At 42.6% G+C, this 14711-nt stretch overlaps 1 long non-coding RNA gene across 2 annotated transcripts in view; it reads left to right on the plus strand.

Moving 5' to 3' along the window:
- The first annotated feature begins 3432 nt into the window (after positions 1-3432).
- Positions 3433-14711, plus strand: part of LOC128328913 (uncharacterized) — a 30116-nt gene continuing 18837 nt past the window's right edge. The window contains exons 1-2 of one of the 2 annotated variants that reach the window (XR_008309445.1): positions 3433-3484; positions 13766-13872. This is a non-coding gene — a long non-coding RNA (uncharacterized LOC128328913). Of the gene's footprint in view, positions 3485-4270; positions 4528-13765; positions 13873-14711 lie in introns of those variants that run through there. The other variant, XR_008309446.1, reaches the window with a different exon arrangement.

Genomic DNA, 14711 nt, shown 5'->3' on the forward strand with positions numbered 1-14711 from the left:
AAGTTACATACATGTTATTAGCCTGCAAACATCTAGGTGTTTTGTATTTAGGTTGGCTCTTCTCCCTAAGGCTAGTGCTGGTGAGAGCCAATTAATACACTTAAGTTAAATCTTGCTTTCACTTTGTGACAGCTGCCACCCTCTCCATGAGGTATTACACACAGGGCTTCTGCCCTGAATCTCCTTCAGAAGAGAGTGTGTGTGTTCACACACCAGCCAAACTTACCTCAAAGTCCCTTCAAGATTTTTGGATCCACTCCACACAAACGCTTTGTGATACGAATTCTAGCTTATCTTGATTTATGTCCAAGTTTTTAAAATGCTGGTTTTAAGCAACTTTTTCTGAAAATGCTGGAGCAAATAGGAAGAGGGACTGATGTAGAACCATTAGCATGATACGGATACTCTCTTTACAAATGCAGATGTAGCTCTTTAGTAATCTCTCCCCCCCGCCATCACCCATTGGCTAGAAAGAAAACACAGACACCTGCCATGTGAACTTGCATCAAAAGCAAACCTGGGAGCAGAGGGGGAGGGGCTGCTTCCCTCAATGCCGCAAGTGTACTTCGAAGTGGCTTCGCTCAACATTTACCCCAAAGCCTGAAGCCAAGTGCGAATAACTCCCATGCCAAATGTGTATACATCCCAGGGCTTTTCCTGTTGCCTATCTACCTCGCTGGTTGCCTTTGTCTCCCATAGCTACTTTCAGTTGACCTAGGCCCACAAAAACCTGGAGTTAGACTTCCACCCCCATGCATACAGGTGGGTGGCTGAAGGGGCCCTCTCAACCCACATACATTGGGTAGCCAGCAGCAGAGAAGAATGGGATTCCTGTAGCTGCTGAAATTCCCTCTATTATAAAACTATTCGGTCATATAAAACCCCTTGGTTTAAAATGAGAGTTGAGATGCTTTTAATTTTCACTTGTTCTTTCAAAAGTGTGGAAATTACAAGTTAAGATGCTTATCCTATCAATCACATCTTCTTTAAACTGTAAAATCTTTCTAAAATCTTGTTTTTAATGCAACCTTTAGAAATTAGGCTCTATACACTCACATTTTGCTTTGGTCTTTCAGCTCAAAATGCCATCTGTAAATGTCCAGCCAGAAATTCAAGATGTCCCCAATCAATAAATTCCGACAATATTCCTGATGGATTGCTGTCTGATCAGGGGCAGATTATTACGCTTTTTGCTGCCTGTAGGCAACCAAGCATTTGCCGCCCCTCTGTCTGCCTCACTCTGCTCCCCACGCTTCCTGGTCCCTTCAGTGACAGTGTGGTGAAGCAAAGGAGAAGCCTGCAGCCCCTGGGACTTCTCACCGTGGGCTGGGGTGAGATGACCAGCTGCCCTCCATGCACCCCCCACCCCACAGTCCCTTCTCTTCTTGCACAGACAACTGCTGAGACTGCGCAAGATGGGATAGGATGCACAAGGGGACAGGCAGTGGAGGAGGCCTTTCCTGGGCAGTCAGGCTGCCCTCCATGTGCATTGTGGGCTTTTGGCCAGGGTTGTTGGTGGTGGCAGGGTGGCAGGCAGGCTTTGCCGCGCTCTTGCCTACAGCAGCAGAGAGGTGCACAGAGGGGGCTGTGGGGAGTTGTAGTTCGCTTGCCCAGGCTGCTCCATGTGGGGCTGTGAGGGCCAAACTACAGCTCCCAGAGATGCTTTGCAGCCACCACTGAGCTTCTTGTGGGCTGCTGCACACTTCCTGAGCTCCCCACAGCTTGAATGAGTGGTGCAAGCAGCAGTTTGGCACTGCCCGTGGTACCTGCTGCTGGCAGGTGCTCCAGAGATCCCTGGCGGCAGCTGCTGCTGCCACACACCAACCCCCCCCCCCCACACACCAAGATCCTCTCTGTGCTGCCCCCCCCGTAAGAAAAGCTTCCCCGTGCAGGGAGGGGAGGAGGAGGGTCAATGTGAGCAGAGCTCGGCAGAAGGCAGGCTCAGTGGGACCAGGAGGATGGAGCCCCTGGAGGCAGCAGTGGAGAGCTCTGGATCCTCACAAGACATTGTCTTGCCCCAGCCAGGCCGATTTGCCACCCCCTCAAAATTTGCCACCATAGGCAAGTGCCTATGCAGTATTCCGACCCTGTGTCTGATGAATCTCTACAAGGCACAATTTTTTCCTCAAATGCTATGTATTATAGTTAAAGTCCAGGCAGAAATTCAGGAAGTAGCAGTTGCACATATAATGCCTCCAATAAACCTTTCTCCCCATCCTGCTTTAGAGTTGGCAATGCAAGGGTTATCTTGGCTCTCAGTCTGAATAGAGGAGGGAGAAAAGATTGTCAGATTTTGCTTAACTTGTCAGATTGTGCTTACCTGCAGCTTAATTTAAATTGTCAGATTGTGCTTAATTGCATTTCACTGCATGACAATTCAGAAAAAGAAAGGGAGCATTGCCTGGTTACCTTAGAACATGCCGACACATTTCCTTCCATAAAAGGAAAAAAATGGAGGTGGAAATGAACACTTATGAATTATGTTATCTCATTTGGCTTAGCTCTGAATGGACTATTTGCTGCCCTTGTTGCTCAATGTTTTCTTCTTTCATTTTTGATCACTTCAATTTGCTTTGTTCTTGAACATAATAATAAAATATATAGAGTATATTATTATTGCATCAAGTGTCATTGAGTTCCACAGATCAGTTTGTAAAATAAATGACAATGACTATGCAATCTTTTCTGTTTGCTGATGCTATTAATATCACTTTTCAGTTCTGAAAGAGTTTTCTCAATGTGGGGCAGAATTAAATACCACCTGATGCCTCCTTCCCCAGCCCAATCTTGAACTAAAAGGCCAAAGCAAAGTGTGGGTGCATGGAGCTTCATTTCTAAACCCAGCTTACATGGCAGGGCAGGGCAAACTTGGCCCTCCAGCTGTTGTTGAACTACAACTCCCATCATCCCCAGCCACAGCAAATTGTGACCAGGGATGATGTGAGTTTTTAATTTTACTTAAAATATTTATACCCCGCCCCTCCAGTAGACTACTGCTTGGGGCAGCTCAGAACAATAAAATAGATACAATATACAATAAAAGTAATACAATTAACCAAATTGAGTAAACAAGTTAAAAGTCAGGTTAAAAACCACGAGCAGTATTAAGTTGAAATAAAAAGTTATTTTAAAGCTAAAAACTGAAAATCATAAAAACTAACCTACCAGATATAACCAAAGATGTAGTATTAAAAAGCCTCTTTAAAAAGATGGGTTTTTAATTGTTTTTTTAAAAAACACTGAAGGAGGGAGCATGGTGAAGCCCTTTAGGGAGAGTGTTCCAAAGTTGGGGGGCCACAGCCCAAAAGGCCCTGTCTCTACTCCCTGCCAACTGGATTTCCATTAGTGGCGGGGCCATGAACAGGGCCCGAGACGATGAACGGAGGGCCCTGGCAGATTGATATGGGTGAATGCAGTCCAACAGGTACCGCTGTCGTAGTTCAGCAGCAGCTGGAGGGCCAGGTTTGCCCACTCCTGTTATATGGTGTGTATGTTAAGATAGGCATCTTAATTTGCAATTTCCATCCTCTTTAGCGCATGAGTGAAAACTGAAAGCTTAATGCTCATTTTAAACCAAAGGTTTTTGGGTTACTGAATTACCAGGTTTTTAGAAAAATAAAATCTGACTGGAGCTTTTTCAAATGGCGATTTTACCGTGACTTTACTTTGGGAGGGTGGGTGTGCGTTCACATATTGGCCAGATTTACCCCAAATTCCGTGCGATATTTCAGAGAGCACTTCATATATGATTTGGGTTTCCCCCTCCATATTGGAAAACCTAGCCCATTTTATGTCCAGGGTAAGAAATAAAAATAAAATCCCGTATTTGCATCAGAATATCCATTATGCCCCGAACTTGCAATAAAGCCTTGTGGTAAACCCACAGTAAATCCTGCTGTCTGAAAACGCTCCTGGGCACAGCGGGAAAAGGAAATTTAACAATGACTTTCCCCAATACTGGCTAAGTGGAGTTACAAATCTCCTTAAAGACAGTCCGTCACGTTACAAGTCTCCTGTCAGCTTGCTGCCACCTCATGCTCCCTCATAAGTCATTTGCCACCTCACCCCACTTTTTGTGCCTTGGCAAAAACCTTCCCCTCAGTGAGGTTTCTCTCAGTGAAGAGCGAAAACAAAAGCACATCAAGGAAAAAGAGGGGAAATTGAATGTTAGGTTAACTCTAGAAGTACCAGAGTGTTCCTAGACTCTCCTTTTCAAGTAGCTACATTCAGAACCAGGAAGACATTCCAGAACTTTCCAAGACTTGCCCCACCCAACTCTGGCTTCAGAATCCTCCATGGACAAAATCACTGACCTGTTCTCTTAATTGCTTTTATTTTATTGTCATGTGCTAGTGTTATATGCTAGTTTTATGAAGGCACCTAATGGTGCAGTGGGGAAGTAACTTGCCTAGGAAGCAAGAGGTTGCTGGTTCGAATCCTTGCTGGTATGAAACACCTATATTGGGCAGCAAAGATATAGGAAAATGCTGAAAGGCATCATCTGAAACTGCGCAGGAGCTGGCAATGGTAAGCCCCTCCTGTATTCTACCAAAGAAAACCACAGGGCTCTGTGGTCGCCAGAAGTCAACAATGACTCGACAGCACATCTTTACCTTTGCTAGTGTTATGATGAATTCAAAGGATAATAATTCAGGAAATGCTGGATAGATTTTTTCAAAACACATGATTATGCTTCAGAATATACTTGAATTTTTTGTTTTAAAAAAATTGAAAGCGTCAGACACATAAAATGTGTAATCTGATGGCAAAATAGTAGCCAACACTTGTTTTCTGAAGTTCAAGAGTCAATGTTTAGCCATTTTACATCAGCACTGTATGTAATCCGATTTGGAGGGGTGGTGTCAACTAGTTGATGTCTGCAACCTTTCAGGCAGATTTGACAGACAGCTTCAGTTTTATGACCAACAAGTGAATTTTGGCCCGTTGAATAACGGGCGCTAGTAACGGCGCTCCTGGCCCCCCGCCGCCATTCCCCCTCCCTCCGCCGTTCCCCCCCTACCTTTAAGGGCCAAATCGGCCCAGGCACTTGCCCCCGCCAGGCCGGGGAGACGGAGACCGGGGGCGGAGCGGAGGCCATGTAACTTTTTAAAAAAAATTTACTCCCGCGGCCGACGCCGCCGACCGCCCACCCTCCCTCCCAGCTGCCGAGTCCCCCTTACCCTGGCCGACTGCTGTCGGCCGAAGACAGCCCATAATTTAAGAGGCAGAGAGGAGCTCGCAAGCAGAGCTCCTCTCTGTGCAAAGCCTCTTGCCGAACTGCCGCTTTGGGCGCAAGGGACGCAAGCGCCCAAAGCGGCAGTTCGGCAAGAGGCTTTGCACAGAGAGGAGCTCTGCTTGCGAGCTCCTCTCTGCCTCTTAAATTAAGGGCTGTCTTCGGCCGACAGCAGTCGGCCAGGGTAAGGGGGACTCGGCAGCTGGGAGGGAGGGTGGGCGGTCGGCGGCGTCGGCCGCGGGAGTAAATTTTTTTTTAAAAGTTACATGGCCTCCGCTCCGCCCCCGGCCTCCATCTATTTTGGCCGAGGCGGCGGCTCTGCCGCCGCCTCGGTCACTTTCCCGCCGCCTCCTCTCCGGCTTCTTCGGGGCGGCCGCTTCTGGCCGCCCAAGATGGCTGCCGGGTGCCGGCGAGCGTGTCTCCCTTGCCCTGTTCTGCGCCTGCGCAAAGCGCAGGCGCAGAACAGGGCATGGAGGCACGGACACACGCTTGGTGTCCGTCCACGGACGGACACCAAGCGTTTTATTAGAGAGGATAGAATGTCTGGGGCTTATAATGGTAGAATGTGGAAACAATTCCTCTTAACAACTATATTGGCACTACCATGCCAGTTATAATGCATGACACAGGGCAGAGCCCAGGCCTCCTCTTACACCTGGTCATCCTAAACACACATCATGCCACAGAAAAAGAACCATGGGTTGCTCATCAGTGATGTAATATCCCTGTGGCCATTACAATAAATTATAAACAACATCCACACTAGTTAGTCATGACTAACTACCATTGAAATCAATGACAAATTAGTCATGACTGACATTTGATTAGTTTCAATGGCACCTAGTGTTGAATAAATTATTATTTTTTATTTAACATATTTTTATACCACCTAATACGTACATCTCTAGGTGGTATATTAAATATAAAAATATATATATTAAAAAACCACAGATTAAAATACATAACACAATAAAAACAATATAAAATAAATTATTAAAATTATTAAAATTAATTCTAATTAATTAAAAGCTTGCGAGAGTCTTGAGGTTCTTCCTGAAAACAAACAGAGAAGGAGATGCTCTTATTTCAGCAGGGAGCGTATTCCAAAGTCCTGGGGCAGCCACAAAAAAAGCCTGGTTCTGAGTTGCCACCAGATGAGCTGGTGGCAACCATAACCAGACCTCTCCAGAAGATAGTAAAAGGAGGTAGGGTTCATGACAAAGGAGGCGCTTTCTTAAATAGCCTGGACCCAAGCTGTTAAAGGCTTTATAGGTAATAACCAGCACTTTGTAGAAACATAGCAGCAGCCAGTGCAGTTCTTTTGAAACTGGTGTTATATGGTCCCTTTGTGTTGTTCCAGAGACCAATCTGTCGCATTCTGTACCAATTGTAGTTTCTGGACTATGTACAAAGGCAGCCCCACATAGAGTGCATTACAGTGGTCAAGTTTGGAGGTTACCAGCATCTGTACCCCTGTTTAAAGGTTGTTCACCTCTAGAAATGGATGTAGTCAACATAGCTAGAACTGATAAAAAAGCTCAACCACTGCCTCAATCTGTGAAACCAGGGAGAGCTTTAGGTCTAGGAGCACTTCTAAGTACCTGATCTTTCAGGGGAAGTGTAACCCCATCCAGAACAGGCAGATCTAAACCATCTCTTGACTTAGTCTGGAGACCGCCCATTGTCTTCTAATGTATAGTTAGATGTGTGCTGAGGCACCCTGAATACAAAATACAAATTTTAGTTTATTGATAACATTAATAACAAATCTACCTTTCTTGAACCAAATTTTGTACATGTACAAAGAAGAAGAAGAAGAGCCTTAACCTCCTGCATAAAGAGACAATGAACATGGAAAATGTGTTGAATTCTTTAGGTGGAGATGAGTCTTCTTTCCCCAAGAATGAAGCTATGTGAGTGCTCCAGTGGTTCTCTTCTGAGAATCATTATGTTCTTACATCTGAGGGCTACAGGCCACCTCCAACCTCAGAAGCAGGATGCCTCTAGGTACCAGTTTCAGGGGAGTAACAGCAGGAGAGGGGGCATGCCTCAGGTCTTGCCTGTGGACTTCCCAGGAGTCTTTGGTGGGCCACTGCATGAAGCAGGATGCTGGACCAGATGGGACTTGGGCCTGATGCAGCAGGGCTGTTCTTATGTTCAGTTCAGGGAATCTCTTAGCCCCAAGAGTGTTGTTGGTCTCTTCACTGCTCTACCTGCTGCCCTTGACCCTTTCCTTATTCTACCATTGGGCTTTTGTACATGTGCAAAAAGGACACCTGTGAATTGCACCAATGCATCCTGCTCTCATATTTTGAGCCCTACACCAATTCCACCTCTAGTCCTCATGTTCTCCATCTCTTTAAGCTGCTGGAGTCTTCTTCCTGCTCTAGCTTTCTACACTTAGATTTCAAATACTTTTGTTTCAAGCCATACTACAGCTTGATTTAGATGTAACAAACAGCTATGGTTTGCTGTTACAAGCAGGTTTGATAAAAATTGATGGTTTAAAAAAATTTAAAATGTATTTTTAATTTAAATTGGTGTTTTTAAAAAACAATTAATAAAGAATCTAGATCAAATATATCATCATGAATATTAATCATAACTTTTGATTATATCCTATGAACATGTTAACAGCAATATATAGGTGAGAGATAACAGACCTGATCTGTCTGGTTCTGTACATGCAGAACACACACCGTCAAGCCCTTGCAAAGACAAAGAAGGTCAATGAATTATTATTATTATTTTTATTATTTTTACATTTATATCCCACTCTTCCTCCGAGCCCAGAGTACTGCAAACAAGTACTACATACTTGAGTTTCTCCTTACAACAATGCTGTGAAGTAGGTTAGACTGAGAGAGAAGTGACTGGCCCAGAGTCACCCAGCTAGTTTCATGGCTGAATGGGGATTTGAACTCAGGTCTCCCCGGTCCTAGTCCAGCACTCTAACCACTACACCACGCTGGCTCTCCTGAATAAATAAATGAATGAATAAAAGATTAGGGGGTGGAGTAGATCTGGAGTCTGGATATACACCCGTGGACAAATATGTTGGTACACCTCCACGAAAAAAGAACCCACAATTGTCTCTGAAATAACTTGAAACTAACAAATGTAATTGTCACCCATCATTGTTTATTCCACATTTAACAAAAATCAGACTTTGCTTTAGAGTTTTGATGCAACAGAATATTTCAAATAACACAAATGGCATGGAAAAAAATGATGGGACCCTTAACCTAATATTTTGTTGCACAACCTTTAGAGGCATTCACTGCAAACAAGCAATTCCTGTAGCTCTCAATGAGACTTCTGCACCTGTCAACAGGTAGTTTGGCCCACTCTTCCTGAGCAAACTGCTCCAGCTGTGTCAGGTTTGAAGGGTGCCTTCTCCAGACTGCATGTTTCAGTTCTTTCCATAGATGTTTGATAGGAATCAAATCAGGGCTCATAGAAGGCCACTTCAGAATAGTCCAATATTTTGTCAGCTATTTTTGGATGCTTTTAACTATGTGTTTGGGGCCATTATCCTGTTGGAGGATCCATGACCTGTGACTGAGACAGAGCTTTCTGACACCGTGCAGTAAGTTTCACTCCAAAATGTCTTGACAATCTTGAGATTTCATTGTTCCCTGCACAGACTCAAGGCACCCCATGCCAGATGCAGCAAAGCAGCCCCAAAACATAACCGAGCCTCCTCCATGTTTCACAGTAGGTATGGTGTTCTTTTCTTTGAAAGCTTCATTTTTTCATCTGTGGACATAGAGCAGATGTGACTTGACAAAAAGCTCCAGTTTTGTCTCATCTGTCCAAAGGACATTCCCCCAGAAGCATTGTGGCTTGTCAATATACATTTTAGCAAATTACAGTCTGGCTTTTTTATGTTTTTCTTTCAACAGTCGAGTCCTCCTGGGTCTTCTTCCATTGAGCCCACTGTCACTCTAAAAAAGTGACAGATGGTATGATCAGACACTGATGGACCTTGACCTTGGAGTTCAGCTTGTATCTCTTTGGAAGTTGTCCTTGGCTTTCACTATCCTTCTGCCCATTCTGGGGTTGATTTTCCTCTTGTGGCCGCGTCCAGGGAGGTTGGCTACAGTCCCAGGGACCTTGAACTGCTTAATAATATTTGCAACTGTTGTCACAGGAACATCAAACTGCTTGGAGATGGTCTTATAGCCTTTGCCTTTAACATGCTTGTCTATAATTTTCTTTCTGATCTCCTCAGACAACTCTCTCCTTTGCTTTCTCTGGTCCATGTTCATTGTGGGACACACAGTTGTACCACACAGCAGAGTGACTACTTTTCTCCATTTAAATAGGCTGAATGACTGATTGCAGGATTGGAGACATGTGTGATACTAATTAAAGAAAACAGCTAATTTGAAAAATCACTCTAAATCCTATTATTTATGATCTTTTCTAGGGGTACCAACAAATGTGTCCCGGCCACTTTAGAATATCTTTGTAGAATAAGCAATACTTTATCTCTTTTCACACTTGCTTTGCTTTACTCAACAACATATCAAAGGCATGCAGGTATACATGGGACAATTGCTTTTCAAGAGGTATAAAACACTTTTTCAATGAGCTGTAAGGGTACCAACAAATTTGTCCATGTGTGGAAACCCCCCCCCCCAGGATAGGAGGATGGAAGGGGAATAGAAAGTGAAACCAAAAGTGAACAGAACATATTCATGCAGTCCTGAAGAAACTCTTTCTGAGTATATCCTCCATTGTAGAAGGAAAATACTTGCTACAGCAGCAGGCCAGACAACAGATCCCATTTGGTTCCTATACCTGTGGGTGAGAAAGGCATGTGTGTGAAATGCAAACAGTGCAACAACACAATGCAAAGCCTGACTGCCCAAGAGAAGTGTGTACCTATTATAGTGTGTACCTACCTTCTAAAAATGAAACCTACATCTATCTCTTTTAATATATAAACTCCACAAGAACTCACGTCTGAAGGTTCGATGTAGCTCAGCTGGAATCCTCACTAAAGAAATTCCTACCTTTCGAGGAGTGAGGCAAGGCTGTATACTTGCCCCAGCTCTTTTCAATTATTATATTAACCCCATTGTGGATATTATTACTAATCCATCTTTCCATCCACCTAAATTGGCCAGTAGACAGGTTAATATTTTGCTTTATGCAGATGATGCAGTAATTTTATCTCGGACTCCTGTCGGCCTCCGTAGAGCGCTTTGCTCTCTGGCTAATTTTTGCCATGAATACGCTCTGGAAATCAATTATAGCAAGACCAAAATTATGGCCTTTGCTAAACACCCAAAGACCTTGAAATGGTCTTTGGCTGGACATAAACTAGAACAGGTTAAGACCTTTAAATATCCAGGGGTTGTTTTCCAGGCCTCTACGAAACGCCAAGCACATCTGCAATACGTTACCCAAAATGCACGTAAATCGGCATTGGCCATCCAATCATATTTCCACCAAGATGGGGCTCAATTTGTACCAGCCGCCCTTAAGTTATTTACAGCTAAAGCCTGCTCTCAGTTGCTTTATGGGTTGCAGTTGGGCCCGTATACTAACTGCACTCCACTAGAGATAGTTCAGACAAAGTTTCTGAGATCTGTTCTACAGATCCCTAGATGTGTTCCCAATGTAATATTGAGGATGGAAACTGGCATGCCTAAGATGGAAGCCCAGATGTGGTTTTCCATTCTCAGCTTCTGGTTGAGATTGTCTTTCTTTTCTACAGGCCTTGCTCACTTAATTTTTATTGATAAATTTAATTCTAGCTGGAAGCAGTCAATATCTCGCCAAATAAGTTTATATGGCTTTAGCCTGGATGGTCTATTAGAAATGGGTTTTTGTCACGCGAGACTGATATTAAAGCAGCGGATCTATGGTATGGAAATGCAGACTGATCGATCTTTAATCTCTAAAGAAGTTTTCCTAGGTTTACAAATGTATAATACTAAACCTGCGAATTACCTGGATAAGATTACTATCACTAAATATCGCAGGATGTTTACATTGGCCAGATTTAATGTGCTACCTTCAGCTGAATTAGAAGGTAAATTTAGAGGGATCCCAAAAGAACAGAGACTATGTTCTTGTGGCTCTGGAGAACAGGAGTCTATCTTTCATATCTTACTCCGCTGTCTTTTTTATAGGGACTTACGAACTTGTTATATTTCCTCCTTACTGACTGATTTCCCAGGGCATACAGATGCATTTTACGTCAACTATCTGCTCTCAGATCAGAAGGAGGAAGTAACATTTAAAGTTGCTAAGTTCTGTGAGGCAGCTAAGAAGGCTAGACAACAGACGGTAAATCAGATTATGCTAACGGGAAATTGCTGATTAGGATGAGTCCATGTTCCTGATTATATTATGTATATATTATTACTATATTACGTGTATTATTATGTATGTAAATTTTGGTCTATGACCGTAAATAAACATGACTTGACTTGCCTCTATCTCTGAATATGCATTAAGGTTATATTAGACAACAAGAATGTACTTTTATAGAAAATGATGATTAAATACAATCTTCCTGGTTAGTAATTTAAACTGCGATGTAAATCATTAAAATCGAATACTTCTGTGAAGTGATTTAAATCATGATTTACATCAAATCAACCCCGGTTACAAGCATATGCCAGCACAACCCTATGCTAACTGAGCAAAGAGGCACATTTTAAAAGTGACGATTTTCTTTATTTAGCAGGGGAAGAGCAGCTGGCCCTATCCAACCCCAGCACATCATCCTTCCAGTGGCTGTTGCTGGTGTCTGTCTTATGTTTCTTTTTTGGATTGTGAGCCATTTGAGGACAGGGAGCCATCCATCCATCCATCCATTTATTTATTTATTTTTTTATTATCTGTATGTAAACTGCTTTGGGAACTTTGGTTGAAAAGCAGTATATAAATATTATTATTCTTCGTTGTATCCCTCAGGCTCATGTGCTTCCTCTTGCATACAAGAGGAGCAGACTGGAAGCTTCTGTTTACAGTTTGTAACAAGCCTGCAGTTCCCTCTCTTTTCCTGATCCTGGCTCAGAGGAAATGGGAATGTATGGCTTACTACAAACAAACTGCAAAAAGAAGCTTTCAGCCTCCTCACCTTACACATGAAGGAACAGGTAGGAACCTGTGAGTTTTGAGGTTTGTGCCAGCTTGTCCTTATCTGGACCACACATCTGCCTCAAACATCTATAGTATCAAGCTAATTGTAATTTGAAGGATTTTGAATTTGTGTAGGTTAGTTTATTTACTTATTCAGTGTAATTACTTGGATAATGAGGATGAGATGTTCAGCTAGAAATACTGGCAGCGCTACCTGTCTTTTCTGCCTTAAGCAATCCAAGAGGGAGTGCATTAAGAATAAAGGAGGAAATAGAAAATAGTCAAGAAGACTGTAGAGAAGTCCCCAAAGGAATAGGTCCCCAGAGGACTAGGGCTTTGCACACAAAAGGTCCTAAACGCAACCACTGGAATATCCAGGTAGGACTTTAAAAGCCACCTGAGACTGAAATCCTGGAGAGCTGGTGTCAGTCAATGTAGACAATACCACTACTGAGGGAGGGAGCATGATGAAGCTCTTCAGGGAGGGTATTCCATAGCAGCAGCATTTTACATTAATTTGACCATCTTGTTCTTCAGAATGTAAGCTGTCAACAGATCCGCCTTGTTGAGTTTTTTACCTTTCACATTTGTGATGAGTCCCTCATGACTGCAAATATTTACAACATATCAAACCAATCTGAGAAGAGAGAAATTTCCCATGTACTTGAGAGAGGCTGTGCAAGCATTCAGTTATTTTCTGATGTGCTTTTTAGGTTAAGTAGGACAAGTTAGTCATTTAAATTACATAAACATTTTAATTTGGTTTCCTGTATGAGCTGTTGAGAACCAACTGCATGTTGCAGTGGAACAGCCAAGCCCAAACTAAGATTTGCGGAAGAACACTTCCTCCAACATTTTGCAAACAGAAATAGTGACGCCTTTGTGTGGTCATAAACACTGATTTTCACATCAAAAGTCGCTGTCTGAGCACTTCTCCCACCACTTTTATTGCACATTTGTGTTTTTTTCCCTTCTTCTAGCAAAGATAGGGCTTTACTTGAAATGTGCAGAAGCATGCTACTTGATGCAGGATTGGAGAAAAAGTGGGGAGGCACTATTAAGACAGCAGCTTATCTACAAAACCAATTACCTAATAAAACAAAAAATGTAACTCATTTTGACTGTGGAACCCAGAATCAAAACCCAATTTAGAAGGGGGAAAAAACAATTTAAGGGGGGTGCAATTTAAAGCACATCAGAGTGTTTGGAATTAAAGCATACACATACATCCCCAAGGAGAAGAGGGGAAAACTGTAGAAGTGAGAAAGGAATTTTTTGTGGGATATGAATTGGGCAGTAAAAATTATAGAATGCTCGACCCTGCAACAGGGTCAATCTAGACATTATCAAGTTGTGCAATGTTGCTTACTCTGAGAAACAGAAATCTAATGTCAATACAATGTCTAATTTACTTAGTTTTTCCAACAGGTGAAGAAGCTGAACAGAAACTACAATGTCAAAATAAAGAAGTAACCATCAGTCTTGATGTGGCAGGGAGATCTGATCAAGAAGGGGTGACTGAACCACAATTAGAGGTGAGACATTCAAACAGGATTAATAAAGGGATTCCACCCAAAATATTTTCTTTTGAGGCAAAAGAGGAGAAAATACCCGAATCCATTGTTTGACATTAAATAAAAGGAACACCTGATTCAGATACACATAAGTGGATACAGGCTGCTAAGGAAGAGATTGGTTTACTTCATAAGAATAAGACAAGGACACTCATAAGTTACCAGAAAACAGAAAGACTATAGAATGCAAATGGGTGTTGACCATTAAGCGTAATGAAAGAGGAGACATTCAAAGATATAAAGCCAGGTTGGTTGCTAAAGGGTATGTACAGATATATGGAGAGGACTATGAAGAGACCTTTGCACCAACTAAAGGCTGGGGTTTATGGGAGTTGAAGTCCAATAACATCTGGGGACCCAACGTTGAGAATCCCTGGATTAGACTGTTACAATTGCTGCATCTAAGGGAATGGATGTGCTTCATCTAGATGTAAAGACTGCATTTTATATGGTGATATCAAAGAGTATATATATTTGCAGCTACCTCCAGGTTTCGAGGAGAAGCCGCTGTGTGTAAACTACAGAAAAGTATATACAGACTTAAACAAGCAGCCAGAGCTTGGAATGGGAAATTAAGCCAATTGCTTCTGGAAGAAGGATTTAGACAGGGAAAAGCTGATCTTTGTCTGTACACTAGAAATAGAGCTGGAAGAAGGACATACATTCTTATATATGTAGATGGTTTATCATCAGGATAAGAAAGATTATGATGAGATAGTGAAGAATTTTAAAAAAAAGCCGTAGAAATTAAAGATTCGGTGGAATGCAGTTCAGTTCAAATTAGATTCAAATTTGAACCA

Source organism: Hemicordylus capensis, chromosome 6 (assembly GCF_027244095.1).
Source record: "Hemicordylus capensis ecotype Gifberg chromosome 6, rHemCap1.1.pri, whole genome shotgun sequence".
NCBI lineage: Eukaryota > Metazoa > Chordata > Lepidosauria > Squamata > Cordylidae > Hemicordylus > Hemicordylus capensis.